Genomic DNA, 14,848 nt, shown 5'->3' on the forward strand with positions numbered 1-14,848 from the left:
TCCTTGGTAAAGTAGGAGTCACAAGGCCTGCCTTATAGGACTTTTAGGGGGATTGCCTGAGACAGACTTCCTTTAGGAGTACATGGCAACAGTGATTGGTGAGCTTGGTGCTGTCACCTGGAGGAGGGGATGTCTGAGCTGAAACTGTGAAAAAGGAAAACACTGGGGCTGGGTGCAGTGGCTCACACCTGTGATCCCAGCACTTTGGGAGGCCAAGGATCACTTGAGGTCAGGAGTTCGAGACCAGCCTGGCCAACATGGTGAAACCCTGTCTCTACTAAAACTATAAAAATTAGCCGAGCATGGTGGCGCGTGTCTGTAGTCCCAGCTACACGGGAAGCTGAGGTGGGAGAATCGCTTGAATCCGGAAGGTAGAGGTTGCAGTGAGCCGAGATCGCACCATTGCACTCCAGCCTGGGCGACAGAGCGAGACTCTGTCTCAAAAAAAGGAATACACTGGGCTGGTGGGAGGGGTGGAGTCGGCGCAGCAGGCACGGCATGTGTAACGGCCCAGGCGGCCCCTCTGGAGAACTGAAATAGCTGTAGCAGTGCTGGCTCGGGGGCCTCCAGGTGCTGACCCCACCCACCTCTGTGCCCTGAGTCACAAGATTCTGGAAGCTCACCTCATCTGTCCAGTTCAGGCCCTGCCTGGGCTCTGGGACACCTGGATCAGTGCAGAAGGAAAAACCAGGCCACCAAAGGCAGCCAGGGCCCTGCCTTTATCTTGCAATTGAAATCCCCATCGGAGATGCCCCCTGGATCCTTCTGAGGCCTGCCGTTGCCAGGCCTGGCTTCGCTTCCCCGTGACTCAAGCGAGTGGCGGCCTGAAATCCAGTTTAGCAGTGGAAGCACTGCCAGACTCCGGAAAACAGCTCGCTCTTGGGCCGGAAGCCCCGGAGGCCCACCCTGGCCTTCTCCCAGGAGGAAGCCTCACCCGCACCCACGTTTCTGGCTCCAGGGTGATGCCAAGGCCCCAGCCAGAACTAGGGAGCAGCCACACCAGGCAGAAGGAGCCCTGGAGGGCCGCAGCTGTGCTGAGCCTCTGGGAAAGGCCTGGACTCCGGGCTCCCAGGCCCACACAGAGAGAGTGGGCGCAGGCCTTGCCTATGGGCGCTTTCCTTGAGGCCTGGGGAAGGAGGACAGGAGGGTACCAGCACCCAGTTACCGCCACCTCCCAAGCCTCCCAAAATACTCGCAATGAGAAACTTCCCAAGCGAACAGACAGAAAGTATTGTATGATAGGTTTTAAACACTTGGATTGAACAAATGTAGGCTTATAAAAAACAGACACACAAGTCCATTGCCATATGGTGATGCTAGCCATGGGACAATGGTGGAATATAGGTGCTTCCAGAGGCATCCTTGGGACAGTTTGGTTTTTTGGTGGTTATTTATTTATTTATTTATTTTGAGTTTTGCTCTTGTTGCCCAGGCTGGAGTGCAGTGGCACGATCTCAGCTCACTGCAACCTCTGCCTCCTGGGTTCAAGCAATTCTCCTGCCTCAGCCTCCCAAGCAGCTGGGATTAGAGGCGTGCGCCACGCCCAGCTAATTTATTTTGGTATTTTTAGTAGAGATGGGGTTTCGCCATGTTGGTGAGGCTGATCTTAAACTCCTGACCTCAAGTGATCTGGCCATCTCGGCCTCTCTTACTGCTGGGATTACAGGCGTGAGCCACTGCGCCCAGTTTGGGACACAGTTTGAAGTGTTGTGATGGCTTTCTCGTTCAACCACATCAGAAGAAGGCCGTGCCCACCCTGTGATATTCTGGAGAGAACATGAACAAACGAATCTAGGCCTGATGCAGTGGCTTACGCCCATGACGATGGAACTTCAGGCATTGGTGGAAGGAGGACCACTTGAAGCCAAGAGCTCAAGATCATCCTGGGAAACATGGTGAGACCCCTATGTAGAAAGAAAGAAAGACAGAAAGAGAGAGAGAGAGAGAGAGAAAGAAAGAGGAGGGGAGGGAGGGAGGGAAGGAAGGAAAAGAAAGAAGAAAAAGAAGGAAAGAAAGAAGGAAGGAAAGGAAGGAGAAAGTGGAAGGAAGGAAGGAAGGAAAGAAAGGTAGAGAAAGAAAATAAAAGAAAATTAAAAAAGAAAAGAGAAGAGGAAAGCAAGCAAGCCCAGTGGCTGGTGGGTACCTGTAGTCCCAGTTGCTTGTGAGGCTGAGGCTGGAGGATCACTTGAACCCAGGAGTTTGAGACTGCAGTGAGCTGTGATCGTGCCACTGCACTCCAGCCTGGGTGACAGAGCAATATCTTGTCTCTAAAAAAAGGAATCTAGTCTAAAAATCTTTCTGAATACAGGATTTTAGGTCAAGTGGCTCTTACAAGATAGATCCAAAGCTACCTAGAAACCAGAAGTGTCTTCACCCACCTCAGCCTTGGACCCTTGACAGGGGGTGACTGGGAGGCCTTTCATTGTGCCCTTGCCCACCTGCCTTGATGGTATTTGCTCCTCTGCCAGCAGAAATTGGGGTCAAGGGCGGTAAAGTAAGACCAACTTTCTGTGGCCCAGGCCCTCGGAGCTGAGATGTCAGATGACAAGAGCTGCCTACCCTTCCTTAAAGTCATCCAGGGCCTTATAAAAATATTCCAGAGGCCAGGCACAGTGGCTCATGCCTGTAATCCCCACTTTGGGAGGCCAAGGCAGGCGGATCATGAGGTTGGGAGTTTGCAACCAGCCTGACGAACATGGTGAAACCCTGTCTCTACTAAAAATACAAAAATTAGCTGGGCATGGTGGTGGGCGCCTGTAATCCCAGCTACTCAGGAGGCTGAGACAGGAGAATCGCTTGAACCCGGGAGGCGGAGGTTGCAGTGAGCAGAGATCGCGCTACTGCACTCCAGCCTGGGTGACAGAGTAAGACTCTGTCTCAAAAAAAGAAAGAAAAAAAAAAAGAAATTCCACACCGCAGGCACGGTGGCTCATGCCTGTAATCCCAGGACTTTGGGAGGCTGAGGCATGTGGATCACTTGTCACTTGAGGTCAGAAGTTTGAGACCTGCCTGGACAACATGGTGAAACCCTGTCTGTACTAAAAATACAAAAATTAGCTGGAAGTGTTGGCGGGTGCCTGTAATCCCAGCTACTCAGAGGCTGAGGCATGAGAATCGCTAGACCTGGGAGGCAGAGGTTGCAGTGAGCCAAGATGGTACCACTGCACTCCAGCCTGGGCAATAGATAGAGACTCAGTCTAAAAAAAAAAAAATTCCAGGCTGGGCACAGTGGCTCACACCTGTAATCCCAGCACTTCGAGAAGCTCGAGGCAGGTGGATTGCTTGAGCCCAGGAGTTCAAGACCAGCCTGGGCAGTGTAGTGAGATCCTGTCTTTACAAAAATAAAAATGAAAAAACTAGCTGGGTTTGGTGGCACATGCCTGTATTCCCAGCTTCTCAGGAGACCGAGGCAGGAGGATCACTTGAGCCCTGGAGGTTGAGCTGGCAGTGAGCTGTGATAGTGCCACTGCACTCCAGCCTGGGCGACAGAGTGATACCCTATCTCAAAAAAAAAAAAAAAAAAAAAAAAAAAAAAAAAAAAAAAAATCAGATATACAGAGTCACCAGTTTCTTAAAATAAGAAAGAAAATAATGATCAGGCACGGTGGCTCAAGCCTATAATCCCAGCACTCTGGGAGGCCAAGACAGGTGGATCATGAGGTCGGGAGATCGAGACCATCCTGGTTAACACGGTGAAACCCTGTCTCTACTAAAAATACAAAAAAATTAGCTGGGTGTGGTGGTGGGTGCCTGTAGTCCCAGTTACTCGGGAGGCTGAGGCAGCAGAATGGCGTGAACCCGGGAGGCAGAGCTTGCAGTGAGCCTAGATCGTGCCACTGCACTCTAGTCTGGGTGACAGAACAAGACTCCGTCTCAAAAAAAAAAAAAAAAAAGGAAAGAAAATAATAACAACAATAATAATAGAGTAAAATAAAATTCCAGGTCCCTGTGGACCTCAGCTGAACTTTGCTGTGTGGAATGAAAAACACAGGGCAAGTCAGAGCTGTAGATGCTTCTGCTCTGTGCGGTTGGCCTTCGGGGCAGAGCCTGTGATAGTGCCAAGCTTTTATCATGTCCTGACTGTGTGCTCGGCATTTTCTACACCTGAGACCACTTCACCATCAAAGCAACCCTGCAAAGCAGGAACTGTCATTTATTACCATTTGACAGATGAGGAAACTGAGGCCACAGCAGTGCAGTTACTTGCTCAGGCTCCTCAGTCCAGAAACTGCTAGAAGGATGCTGGGAAACTGAGTGTGAACTGCCAGCCCCCTCATGTTCAGCCCCAAGGGTGGTGTTGACAGCTCCCTGGGGGATCCTAATAGCTTCCAAAGGCAGAGAAGACAAAGACAGGAAGTGACTTGTACAAGGTCCCCCTTTGGGTACCCCCACGTTATTTTTTTTTTTTTTTTGAGACAGAATCACGCTCTGTCAGCCAGGCTGGAGTGCAATGGCATGATCTCAGCTCACTGCAACCTCCCTCTCCTGGGCTCAAGCAATTATCCTGCCTCAGCTTCCCAAGTAACTGGGATTATAGGTGTGTGCCACCATGCCTGGCTAATTTTCATATTTTTAGTAGAGACAGAGTTTCACCATCTTGGCCAGGCTGGTCTCCAACTCCTGACCTCAGGTAATCCACCTGCCTTGGCCTCCCAAAGTGCTGAGATTACAGGCATGAGCCATCTCACCCAGCCCGGGTACCCCCACTTTTGAACAGATGCCTCTATGTCATTGATGCCAAGGTGTCTGTGTCTGGAGCATCTTCTGCTAGCCTCCGTCCCCACCCCCCGGGCATCTCCTCCACGCCTTCCAAGCCCCACCAGGAGCTTTGGTTAGGTGAGTGCTATCTCTGCTCATGCCCATGTGCGTCTGTCCTTTTCTTTTTTCTTTTCTTTTTTTGAGACAGGGTCTCACTCCCATCGCCCAGGCTGTGGTTGTGCCATCTCACCTCACTCGCCCAGGAGTGTGGTTGTGCCATCTCACCTCACTGCAGTTTCGACTTCCCAGGCTCAGGTGATCCTCCCACCTCAGCCTCCCTAGCAGCTGGGACTCCAGACACGTTGGCCACCACCAGCTAATTTTTTCATTTTTAGTAGTGATGAGGTCTCACTCTGTTGCCCAGGCTGGTCTTGAATGCCTGGGCTCAAGTGATCCTCCTGCCTTGGCCTCCTGAAGTGCTGGGATTACAGGCTGAAGCCACTGTTCCTGGCCTGTGTCGGTCCTTTTCTTATGATCACATTCATTAGTCCCCTGCCATTTGTCTGTGAATCCCCTGGGGGAGGCAACCCATCTCTCGTGACCAGCAGCCCTGGCACCATGCCAGGTCTAGCACATGGTGGGGCACAATGAAGGTGTGTTAGAAAATGAATGACAGGCCAGGCACGGTGGCTCATGCCTGTAATCCCAGCACTTTGGGAGGCCAAGGCAGGTGGATCATCTGAGGCCAGGAGTTGGAGACCAGCCTGGCCAACATGGTGAAACTCCATCTCTACTAAAAACATAAAAATTAGCTGGGCGTGGTAGTGCACACCTGCAGTCCCAGCTCTTTGGGAGGCCGAGGCAGGAGAATCGCTTGAACCTGGGAGGCAGAGGCTGCAGTGAGCCAAGATCATGCCACTGTACTCCAGCCTCCATCTCAAAAAAAAAAAAAAAAAAAAAAAAAGAAGCCTGGTGCAGTGGCTCACACTTGTAATCCTAACACTTTGGGAGGCTGAGGTGGGTGGATCACTTGAGGTCAGGAGTTTGAAACCAGCCTGGTAACATGGCGAAACCCTGTCTCTACTAAAAAATACCAAAAAGTTAGCCATGCATGGTGGCAGGTGCCTATAATCCCAGCTACTTGGGAGGCTGCGGCAGGAGAATCGCTTGAACCCAGGAGGTGGAGGTTGCAGTGAGCCGAGATTGTGCCACTGCACTCCAGCCTGGGTGAGAGGGCAAGACTCTGTCTCACAAAAAAAAAAAAAAAAAAAAGAAGGGAGGGAGGGAATGGGGTTGGGATTGCAGTGCCTTCCCCCTGTGGTGATGGCAGGGCTCCCAGGAGGCCAAGAGCTCCAGGCGCTGGGTGGACAGAAAGACAAACTGCCCCAGATCTACAAAAGGGTCCATGGTTCCTGGTGGGCTGGGAAGAAGATCCTCGCCGGCTAAGGCGGTGACGCCACAGTCACTCCAGAGGCTGGTTCAGAGCCTGGCTTCACCATGAAAAGAGGTACCAGAAATGCAGCCGTGACCTGGGATCAATTCTTAGCCCTTTCGAGTTTCAGATCCCTTGGTAGCAACGACAGGGATGTGAAAGGGTTAAGTTGCATGGTACCCATAACTGCGTGTATGGTCTGGCATGTACTAAGTGCTCAATAAATTGTAGCAATTATCATTTGCTATTAAATGTGGATAAACGGTTTTGCCTGCATATGCTATGAGTAGATGTAGAAGTGCCAGGAGTGCTCTCGTCTCTCCTTTGAGACATAGTCGGTTGTCTCTGGTTTCAGCTTCATCTTTGCCACTCAGTCCACTGAAATCAAAGTGGAGGAGGCACTGGTCTAGCTGGGTGGGCCAGCCTGGGCCAGCCTGGCCTGGCTGGACCTGGTCACCCAGGGAGGAAAAGTTAGCCTCAGAGTTTTGGCAGAGTGGCCAAAGTGTGTCAAGAAACTAGAGGAAGGCCAGGCACAGTAGCTTACGCCTGTAATCCCAGCACTTTGGGAGACTGAGGCAGGAGGATCGCTTGAGCGCAGGAGTTCAAGACCAGCCTGGGCAACATAGTCAGACCTAGTCTCTACTAAAAAAAATTTTTTTAAGTACCTGGGCCTGGTGGCATGCGCCTGTAGTCTCAGCTACTTGAGAGGCTGAGGCAGGAGGATTGCTTGAGCCTAGGAGTTCGAGGCTACAGTGAGCTATGATCACACCACTGCACTGCAGCCTGGGTGACAGAGGGAAACTCTGTCTAAAAAAAACAAAAAACACTAACATAATTCTAACCCAAGTGGAAATGGAAGAATTGATCAAGTTCCCTATCAGCATAGAACTTTTCTCTGGAACCCACATGACTAGGGTTGCGACACCGACTCTCAGACCAATACTGCATTTAAAGTTTTTTGACCAGAGGTTGCACTTGGCAGCCTGCAGGCTAAGTTGAGCCCACATATGTGTTTCATTTGGCCTGTGGAGCCTTTAAAAATAATAATAAATTTGACTTAGTGGCCAACATTTTTAAATCAGGAAATTTCATATTTTAAAAATCCAGATTTCTGGCCGCTTCTAAAAAAAGTGGATGATCCAAAGATTTGGCAGCAGAGAGCCTGTGTTCCCACAGGGCCACAGTCACTTGGGGCAGAATAGTGGTATATTTGTTGTGAGGGTATGCTAGCTGCTGTTACAGACAACCCCAATCTTTCAGTGGCTTAGCACAATACATGTTTATTGCTTGCTCATATCACTGTCCGAGGAGTAGGGGACGGGCATGATTCTCAGAAGACAGGGATAACTTGGGGGCATCCTAGAGTCTATTTACCATCCTTCTCAAAGGAAGATGAGGGGCTTGTTATTTGTGTGTTTCAAGAACTGTTACAGGTTTTGCATTTAGCAAGGCCTAAGTTTGGGGGTTCTTTTTTACCCACAGCAAGTAAAAGTCAGCTTGCTCACCTGAATTAGAAGGGCAGGGTGGAAGCCAAAAAAAAAAAAAAAAAAAAAAAAAAAACCCCGGAATGGTGGGAAACGTTCATTGTGCGCCAGCCTGGTGATTTGCTCAGCAAAACTCAAGTTGATGTGATATAAACAACGTCTGCTGCTTCCAGGGGCCTGCCACAATATTTTCTTTTAAGTGCTACTCACGCCTGAAATACACTTCTGGTTTTGAAATGTGGTTCTCAGCCCATGTACGTCTACAAACCACCCGCTCCCTTATTAAGAGTTCCATTTCTAATTCTTGAATGTAGGTTTCCTAAGCGCATGATGTCAGCCCAGATGGGAAGTCTGACAGGGCAGGGGGACGGGAGGCCTCCCCTTGGAGAGGGTCAGCGCGATGACAGGACAGCGGGGCTTTCGCACTGGGAACTTAGCATCATCCCCGTGCAAGTGGCCACTCCCTGTTAACGCCTCTGCTCCCCAGAGCCCAGAGACCTGATTACTCTTTATATTTTCTCTTTTTTCTGTTGTTAACTTTCTACGTTTTGCTGCAAAAATAGTGAATCCAAAAGCCATATAGCATCTCTTTGCCAAGGCCATAATACTAGGAAAAAACTTGGAATTTTCTCTGCAATTTCCTCCCCACTTCTCACCCCTCCTGGAGATATTATCAACAGCATGAGGCGTGGCGAAGCCTTCACAGGGGTATGGACTTTCTCTACACTCCAAGAGACCAAAACCAACACACATATACACACATATGTCATGACAAATGTATATTTATTTTTACAAAAACAAGATATCAAAAATCAGTGATACAAGATGAATAAGTTTGAGAGATCTGCTGTATATAGCTAACAATAGGATACAGTGCACATAAACATTGGTTAAGAGGGTAGATCCCACGTTAAATATTCTTACTCCACACACAAAAGGACACATGGAAAGTTTTGGAGATGATGGATATATTTATTACCTTGATTTTTTTTTTTGAGGCAGTCTTGCTGTGTTGCCCACGTTGGAGTGCAGTGGCGTTCTCTCAGTTCACTACAACCTCCGCCTCCTGGGTTCAAATGATTCTCACGCCTCAGCCTCCTGAGTAGCTGGGACTATGGGCGCACCATACCCGGGTGATATTTGTATTTTTAGTAGAGATGAGTTTTCACCATTTCAGCCAGTCTGGTCTTGAACTCCTGGCCTCAAGTGATCAGTCTGCCTCGGCCTCCCTAAGTGCTGGGATTACAAGGTAATACTTGATTCTTGATTGTGGTGAGACTGTCAGCAGGTGCATGCATATGTCCAAATGCATCGAATTATACACATTAAATATGTGCAGCTTTCTGGTATATCAATTACACCTCCAGACATCTTTAAAACAAAACAAACAAACAAACAGAAAAACCAGACTATCAACTTTTCTCACTTAACTATATTCATTATCATGTCAGATCAACCCATCAATCATTCCTGGCCGGGTGCGGTGGCTCAAGCCTGTAATCCCAGCACTTTGGGAGGCCGAGACGGGCGGATCACGAGGTCAGGAGATCGAGACCATCCTGGTTAACACGGTGAAACCCCGTCTCTACTAAAAAATACAAAAAATTAGCCGGGCGCGGTGGTGGGCGCCTGTAGTCCCAGCTACTCGGGAGGCTGAGGCAGGAGAATGGCGTGAACCCGGGAGGCGGAGCTTGCAGTGAGCTGAGATCTGGCCACTGCACTCCAGCCCGGGCGACAGAGCGAGACTCTGTCTCAAAAAAAAAAAAAACAAAAACAAAAACCCATCAATCATTCCTTTAAATGGCTTCCTACCATATCACGACATTGATGGGTCAGCATTTACTGAACCGTCCTGGGTGGCGGATGTTTAAAATGTTGTCATCAGAAGAACTCCATGACAGAGGAAGCCAGTTAATGTGTGTCATTCCGAATTTGCAACGGGAGAAACTGAGGCACGGAGCCGTTCATGTGGCCAGTCCAAGGCTCCCACCAGTTCCCAAGAGATGTAGGGGCAGAGCGGACTCTAGCACTGCTCTTGCTTCATGCCTCCACAAGGTGTATTGTTAAACTTGCTCCTGCACAGCCACTGTTGACAAACTGCCCGTCCTTGCTAAAGCTAGGATCCTCACAGAAACCTTGCCTTTCTCTCTTGCTTCAGAAGTCCTGTTAGGCTAGGCGTGGTGGTGCACACCTGTAGTCACAGCTACTTGGAAAGCTGAGGCAGGAGGATTGTTTGAACCCAGGAGTTTGAGGCTGCAGTGAGCTATGACTGTGCTACTGCACTCCAGTCTGGGCAACAGAGCAAGACTCGATCTCTACAAAATAAATAAATGAAAAGTTCTGTTGAACCCTATTCTGCCACTAACTGTACATAACAGACAGGTGGGTTAGAGGAGTTTAATTCCTTCTTTCCCAGAAAGCCACGGGCTTCTTAGGCAAATCTACCTCCTCCCTCCCGCATGGTCATTTTTGCATGCAGGGGTCCCTAAGCATCTCTCTAGGCTCTGTCTCACCTGCCTCTCCTCCCCAACCCCAGCATCAGAGCCCTTCTTATCTTCCCTTTACACGTCCAACAGAGGCGAGGGATTGATTCTGCAAAGAACAAAGAGAGTGGACTTCAAGGTGACTTTCAGACATGAAATTCATACAGAAGTTATAGAAGTCCAAACATGGCTTTATAGATTCATGAACACAAGTGGTTTAAATGAACACAACATGTCTTGTTTATTCAGACGCATGATCAACTTCGCCTGTTTCAGTCTAAACAGAACCTGTATCAAGGATTTAGCTCACTAGTTTCCCATACTGCAGCGTGTGCCAAACTGCTTTTGCAGCTCAGGCACCCCCAGATTTCAAGCAGAAGTTACAGTTTTGAGACCTAGGTGTCATCTTTCAGGCTTGAAAAAAAAAAACAGCAATCACTTCTTCATACACACATATATATATCCTTAGTCATTTTGTGTAAATTTTTTTGCATAAATGGTATCTACAGTACATTATGTAAATTGTGTTTTTCTAATACATTCTCCACCTGATGCAGACAGGCAGTGGTGGGGATGGATGAGAATGGGCTCTCTCCCCGGGTGATGTCACAGAGAAGGAGTGCTGGTCTACTCTGTGGATGGGGACAGAAAGACAAGGACAGCACATCTGGGTGGACAATTCCATGCTCTTCACAGATATTGACCTACCTGCCCAGGAGCAGTGTTTGTTTTTGTTGTTGTTGTTTGTTTGTTTTTGAGATGGAGTTTCACTCCTGTCACCCAGGCTGGAGTGCAGTAGTGCAATCTTGGCTCACTGCAACCTCTGCCTCCTTGGGTTCAAGCGATTCTCCTGCCTAAGCCTCCTGAGTAGCCAGGACTACAGGCATGCACCACCATGCCCGGCTAATTTTTGTATTTTTGGTAGAGATGGGATTTCACCATATTGGCTAGGCTGGTCTTGAACTCCTGACCTCAAGTGATCCACCCGCCTCAGCCTCCCAAGGTGCTGGGATTACCAGCGTGAGCCACGTGCCTGGCCCATACATGATCTTTTGTGGCACCTCTTTAAAAAGAAATGAATGGGCCAGGCACGGTGGCTCATGACTGTCATCCCAGCACTTTGCGAGGCTGAGGCAGGAGGCTGAGGTGGGAGGATCGTTTGAGCCCAGGAGTTTGAGACCAGCCTGAGCAACATAACGAGACCCCATCTCGACAGGAAAAAGAAGAAGAAGAAGAAGAAAAAGCCAGGTGTGGTGCTAGCGCCTGTAGTCCTAGCTACTTGAAAGGCTAAGTTGGGAGGATTGCTTGAGCCCAGGAGTTTGAGGCTGCAGGGAGCCTCAATGATAGCACCATTGCACTCCAGCCTGGGCAATAGCACGAGACCCTGTGTCCAAAAAAGAAGTAAAATAAAAAGAAATGAATAGATGCTCCAGTGAAAACAAGAGAACATTCGACATTTATTCGCTTTAATTCTGAATTGTTCTAATTTGCCTGTGTCCCAAAAGGTTATTGTTGTGTTAGGGTGGGGGCTTTGAGGGACAGAGTGATTCTGGAAAAAAAATTGCACATGTAATACAAATCATCTTGAAGAAAACCCAAACAATATACAGCACACGTTTACCTGGTAAGAAGTGAAGGAACCGGCCGGGCGCGGTGGCTCAAGCCTGTAATCCCAGCACTTTGGGAGGCCGAGACGGGCGGATCACAAGGTCGGGAGATCGAGACCATCCTGGCTAACACGGTGAAACCCCGTCTCTACTAAAAAGTACAAAAAACTAGCCGGGCGAGGTGGCGGGCGCCTGTAGTCCCAGCTACTCGGGAGGCTGAGGCAGGAGAATGGCGTGAACCCGGGAGGCGGAGCTTGCAGTGAGCTGAGATCCGGCCACTGCACTCCAGCCTGGGCGACAGAGTGAGACTCCGTCTCAAAAAAAAAAAAAAAAAAAAAAAAAAGAAGTGAAGGAACCCTTTTAACAGCTTTCCTAGTCTACCTCCCTCCAAGGGGATGATGCTATTTTGGTGTGTACCCTTCCACCCCTTGTGTACCGCTCCTGGGGACCAGCAGCACCAGCATCACCCAAAGACACTTCTTAGAAATGCGGCGTCTCAGGCCCCACTCTAGACCTACTGAGTCACAACCTGCTTCTTAGCAAGATTCCCCAAGTTGAAGTGTAAAAAGCACTGGTATTTGCTATTTTTATATCATTAACTTATCTATTTATATACATGTCTACACACAGGCTCCTTCCTGGGTTTAGAATACGGCTGTCATGGCCGAGTGTGGGGGCTATGTGTAATCCCACCACTTCGCGAAGCCGAGGTGGGTGGATCACTTGAGGTCAGGAGTTTGAGACCAGCCTGGACAATATGATGAAGCCCCGTCTCTGCTAAAAATACAAAAATTAGCCGGGTGTGGTGGCGCACGCCTGTAATCCCAGCTACTCAGAAGGCTAAGACAGGAGGATTGCTTGAACCCGGGAGGCGGAGATCTCGGAGTGAGCCAAGATCGTGCTACTGCACTCCAGCCTGGGCAAGAAAGCCAGATTCTGTCTCAAAAAAAAAGAAAAAAAGAAAAAAAGAATATTGCTCTCGTTTGAACAGTGGTCCTCAAGGTGCTGTCCAACATCAGCATCTCCAGGGAGCTCGTTAGAAATGCAAATGACCTGGGCCCAGCTCCGAGCTGCTGAATGCAGAATCCGTGTTTAACAAGCCCTCTAGGGGAGGCTGATGCACGCTCACAAGTGTGGAACCCCTGCTGTAGAAGGGGGACACTTACCCCGGGAGCTCCTGCTCCTTCCCTCTCTCCCTGTTACCTCCCGAGAGCCCGTTCTGGCCTGGCCAGTTCACCGAGGGAAGCCCAGAATCCAGTTCCACCAGGCACACACCAGGCGCTCCACGAACGCCTCCTCCAGTTAGGAATCTCAGACTGATAAAGGCTTCCCCAAATTCACTCAAGCTGGGTTTTTCAGAGTGCACGATGCGGCGGTCCTGGATTGGGGTCATTGCATAACGTCTTCAAAGGCATTCCAGCAGCCCCTTGGTGCATCCTTCGTGATGCAAAGAAAACCTGTGTGATCTGACCGGAGCTCCATTTACGGAGGCCGCCTCCCAAGCAGCAGCCTTTCCCGGCAGCTGCTCACAAGCGCCCATTTTACAGAGGGGCAAGCGGGGGCTCAGAGCGGGAGGTTTCAGATTTGCGTGTCAGAATTGCTCCAAGCCTGGGCAGGGTTGCTTCTTTTTCGAATGCAATGCCTACAGTGGATTTCCTTTCAAAAATAGCAAGCCAGACAGACACCAGCTGACTCTGGGTGTGGGCTCTGTATCAGGCAACGGCAGGGCTTTTGTTAGAGCGGACAAAATTGGATTTTCCTGTGCAGAAGAATGTGGAGGAGCCCTTAAGCCAAACGCCAGAAGCTGGAAGTCTCCTTGCCCCAAGGGTGTTGGAGCTTCCCTGAGGCCATGATCTGCAGCCGACCCTTTGAGTTTGCGAGTCCCGCCCCACCCCCGGAGCCCTCCACCTTCTCCCAGGGGATGAAGCGTCCCAGGGATAGCTGTGTGTACGGAGCCCATCGCCGGGGCTGGCCAGATTTGCGGCCCAGACGCGCCGAGGCTGGACCACCCAGACTTCTATGTTCTGCGAGGGAAGCAGGGGAACTTGAACCCAAACCCTTGAAGGAAAACAGTTGGTCAGGTCCGCAGTCCAAGGGGAAGGATCTACTCGCCGAATGCGGTAGGAGTCGACCACTCCTAAAAAGTCTCCACCCTACAGGGTAAGGCTGTACACCAGGCACGGACGGGGTTCGAACCCGTGATCTTCGGTTTACGAGACCGACGCCTTACCACTTGGCCACCGCGCCTGCGTTACGACGGCGGCTTCGCGAACCTCTATCCTGGCGCTGCTCCCGTGCGCTCGCCCGGCGGGCACGAGCGCGCACCGCCCCCTTCCCCGTTGCGGCCGGCGGGGCGGAGCTTCAACGGGCGCGCGCCGGCGGGTTCGGGGTCTCGGGGGCGCGGCCCGCGGGGTCCTCCGTCGCCCGCAACGGGCTGGGGGACCTCTGAAGCCCGGGCGCGGCTGGATCGGTGTCCCGAGGGTCCCACGGGCGGGGCGCCGGCCGGCGTCTCAGAAGCCGGGTTCGAATCCCAGCCCTTCCAGGGATGTGGCGACTCGGGCAGGCTCGACTCGGAGCTTCAGTTTCCCCTCTAGAGCGAGGCACCCAGGAAGCCAAGGAATGGTGGCAGTTTTCAATGGTGGCAGTTTTCCTTATCAGCCCGACTCCGGGCCGTCCACCGCCGCCTTGCAGGGATCCCACGCCCAGCCAGGGTTGCTGGATGGAGGCGTGAAATTTAGAAAATAAAAGCTCCTGGAATTTCCGCCTTTGGGAGGCCAGGGCGGAAGAATCGCTTGAGCCGAGGAGTTTGGGGCTGCAGGGAGCCGAGATCGCGCCACTGTACACTAGCCTGGGCGACAGAGGGAGACCTTGCCTCAAAGAAAAGAAAAAAATAAACAAACAAAAAACCGAAAGTTTCTTCTTCCCCCAATTTACCTGTTTAGCCTGGATGTGTCCCCGGTCCCAAGACGAGCAGCAGCACCTGGGATTTTGTTAGAAATGCAACTTCTCTCCCGCCCAGACCTGCTGACTCGGCGGCTAAATCAGCCCCAAGGCATCTGACAGTTTAATGTGCACGTTCATATTTATAGATTCAGACATGCCCTTTGATTTCCACACAAACGGACTGATTTACTGTTCTCTGCA

General features: G+C 50.5%; 1 non-coding gene across 1 annotated transcript; it reads right to left on the reverse strand.

The window, feature by feature from the left end:
- Positions 1 to 13,879: 13,879 nt before the first annotated feature.
- On the reverse strand, positions 13,880 to 13,951 carry TRNAT-CGU (transfer RNA threonine (anticodon CGU)). The gene has a single exon. It is a non-coding gene; the product is annotated as a tRNA-Thr (tRNA).
- Positions 13,952 to 14,848: the final 897 nt, after the last annotated feature.

This window comes from Macaca thibetana, chromosome 20 (genome assembly GCF_024542745.1).
Source record: "Macaca thibetana thibetana isolate TM-01 chromosome 20, ASM2454274v1, whole genome shotgun sequence".
In the NCBI taxonomy this organism is placed as follows: domain Eukaryota; kingdom Metazoa; phylum Chordata; class Mammalia; order Primates; family Cercopithecidae; genus Macaca; species Macaca thibetana.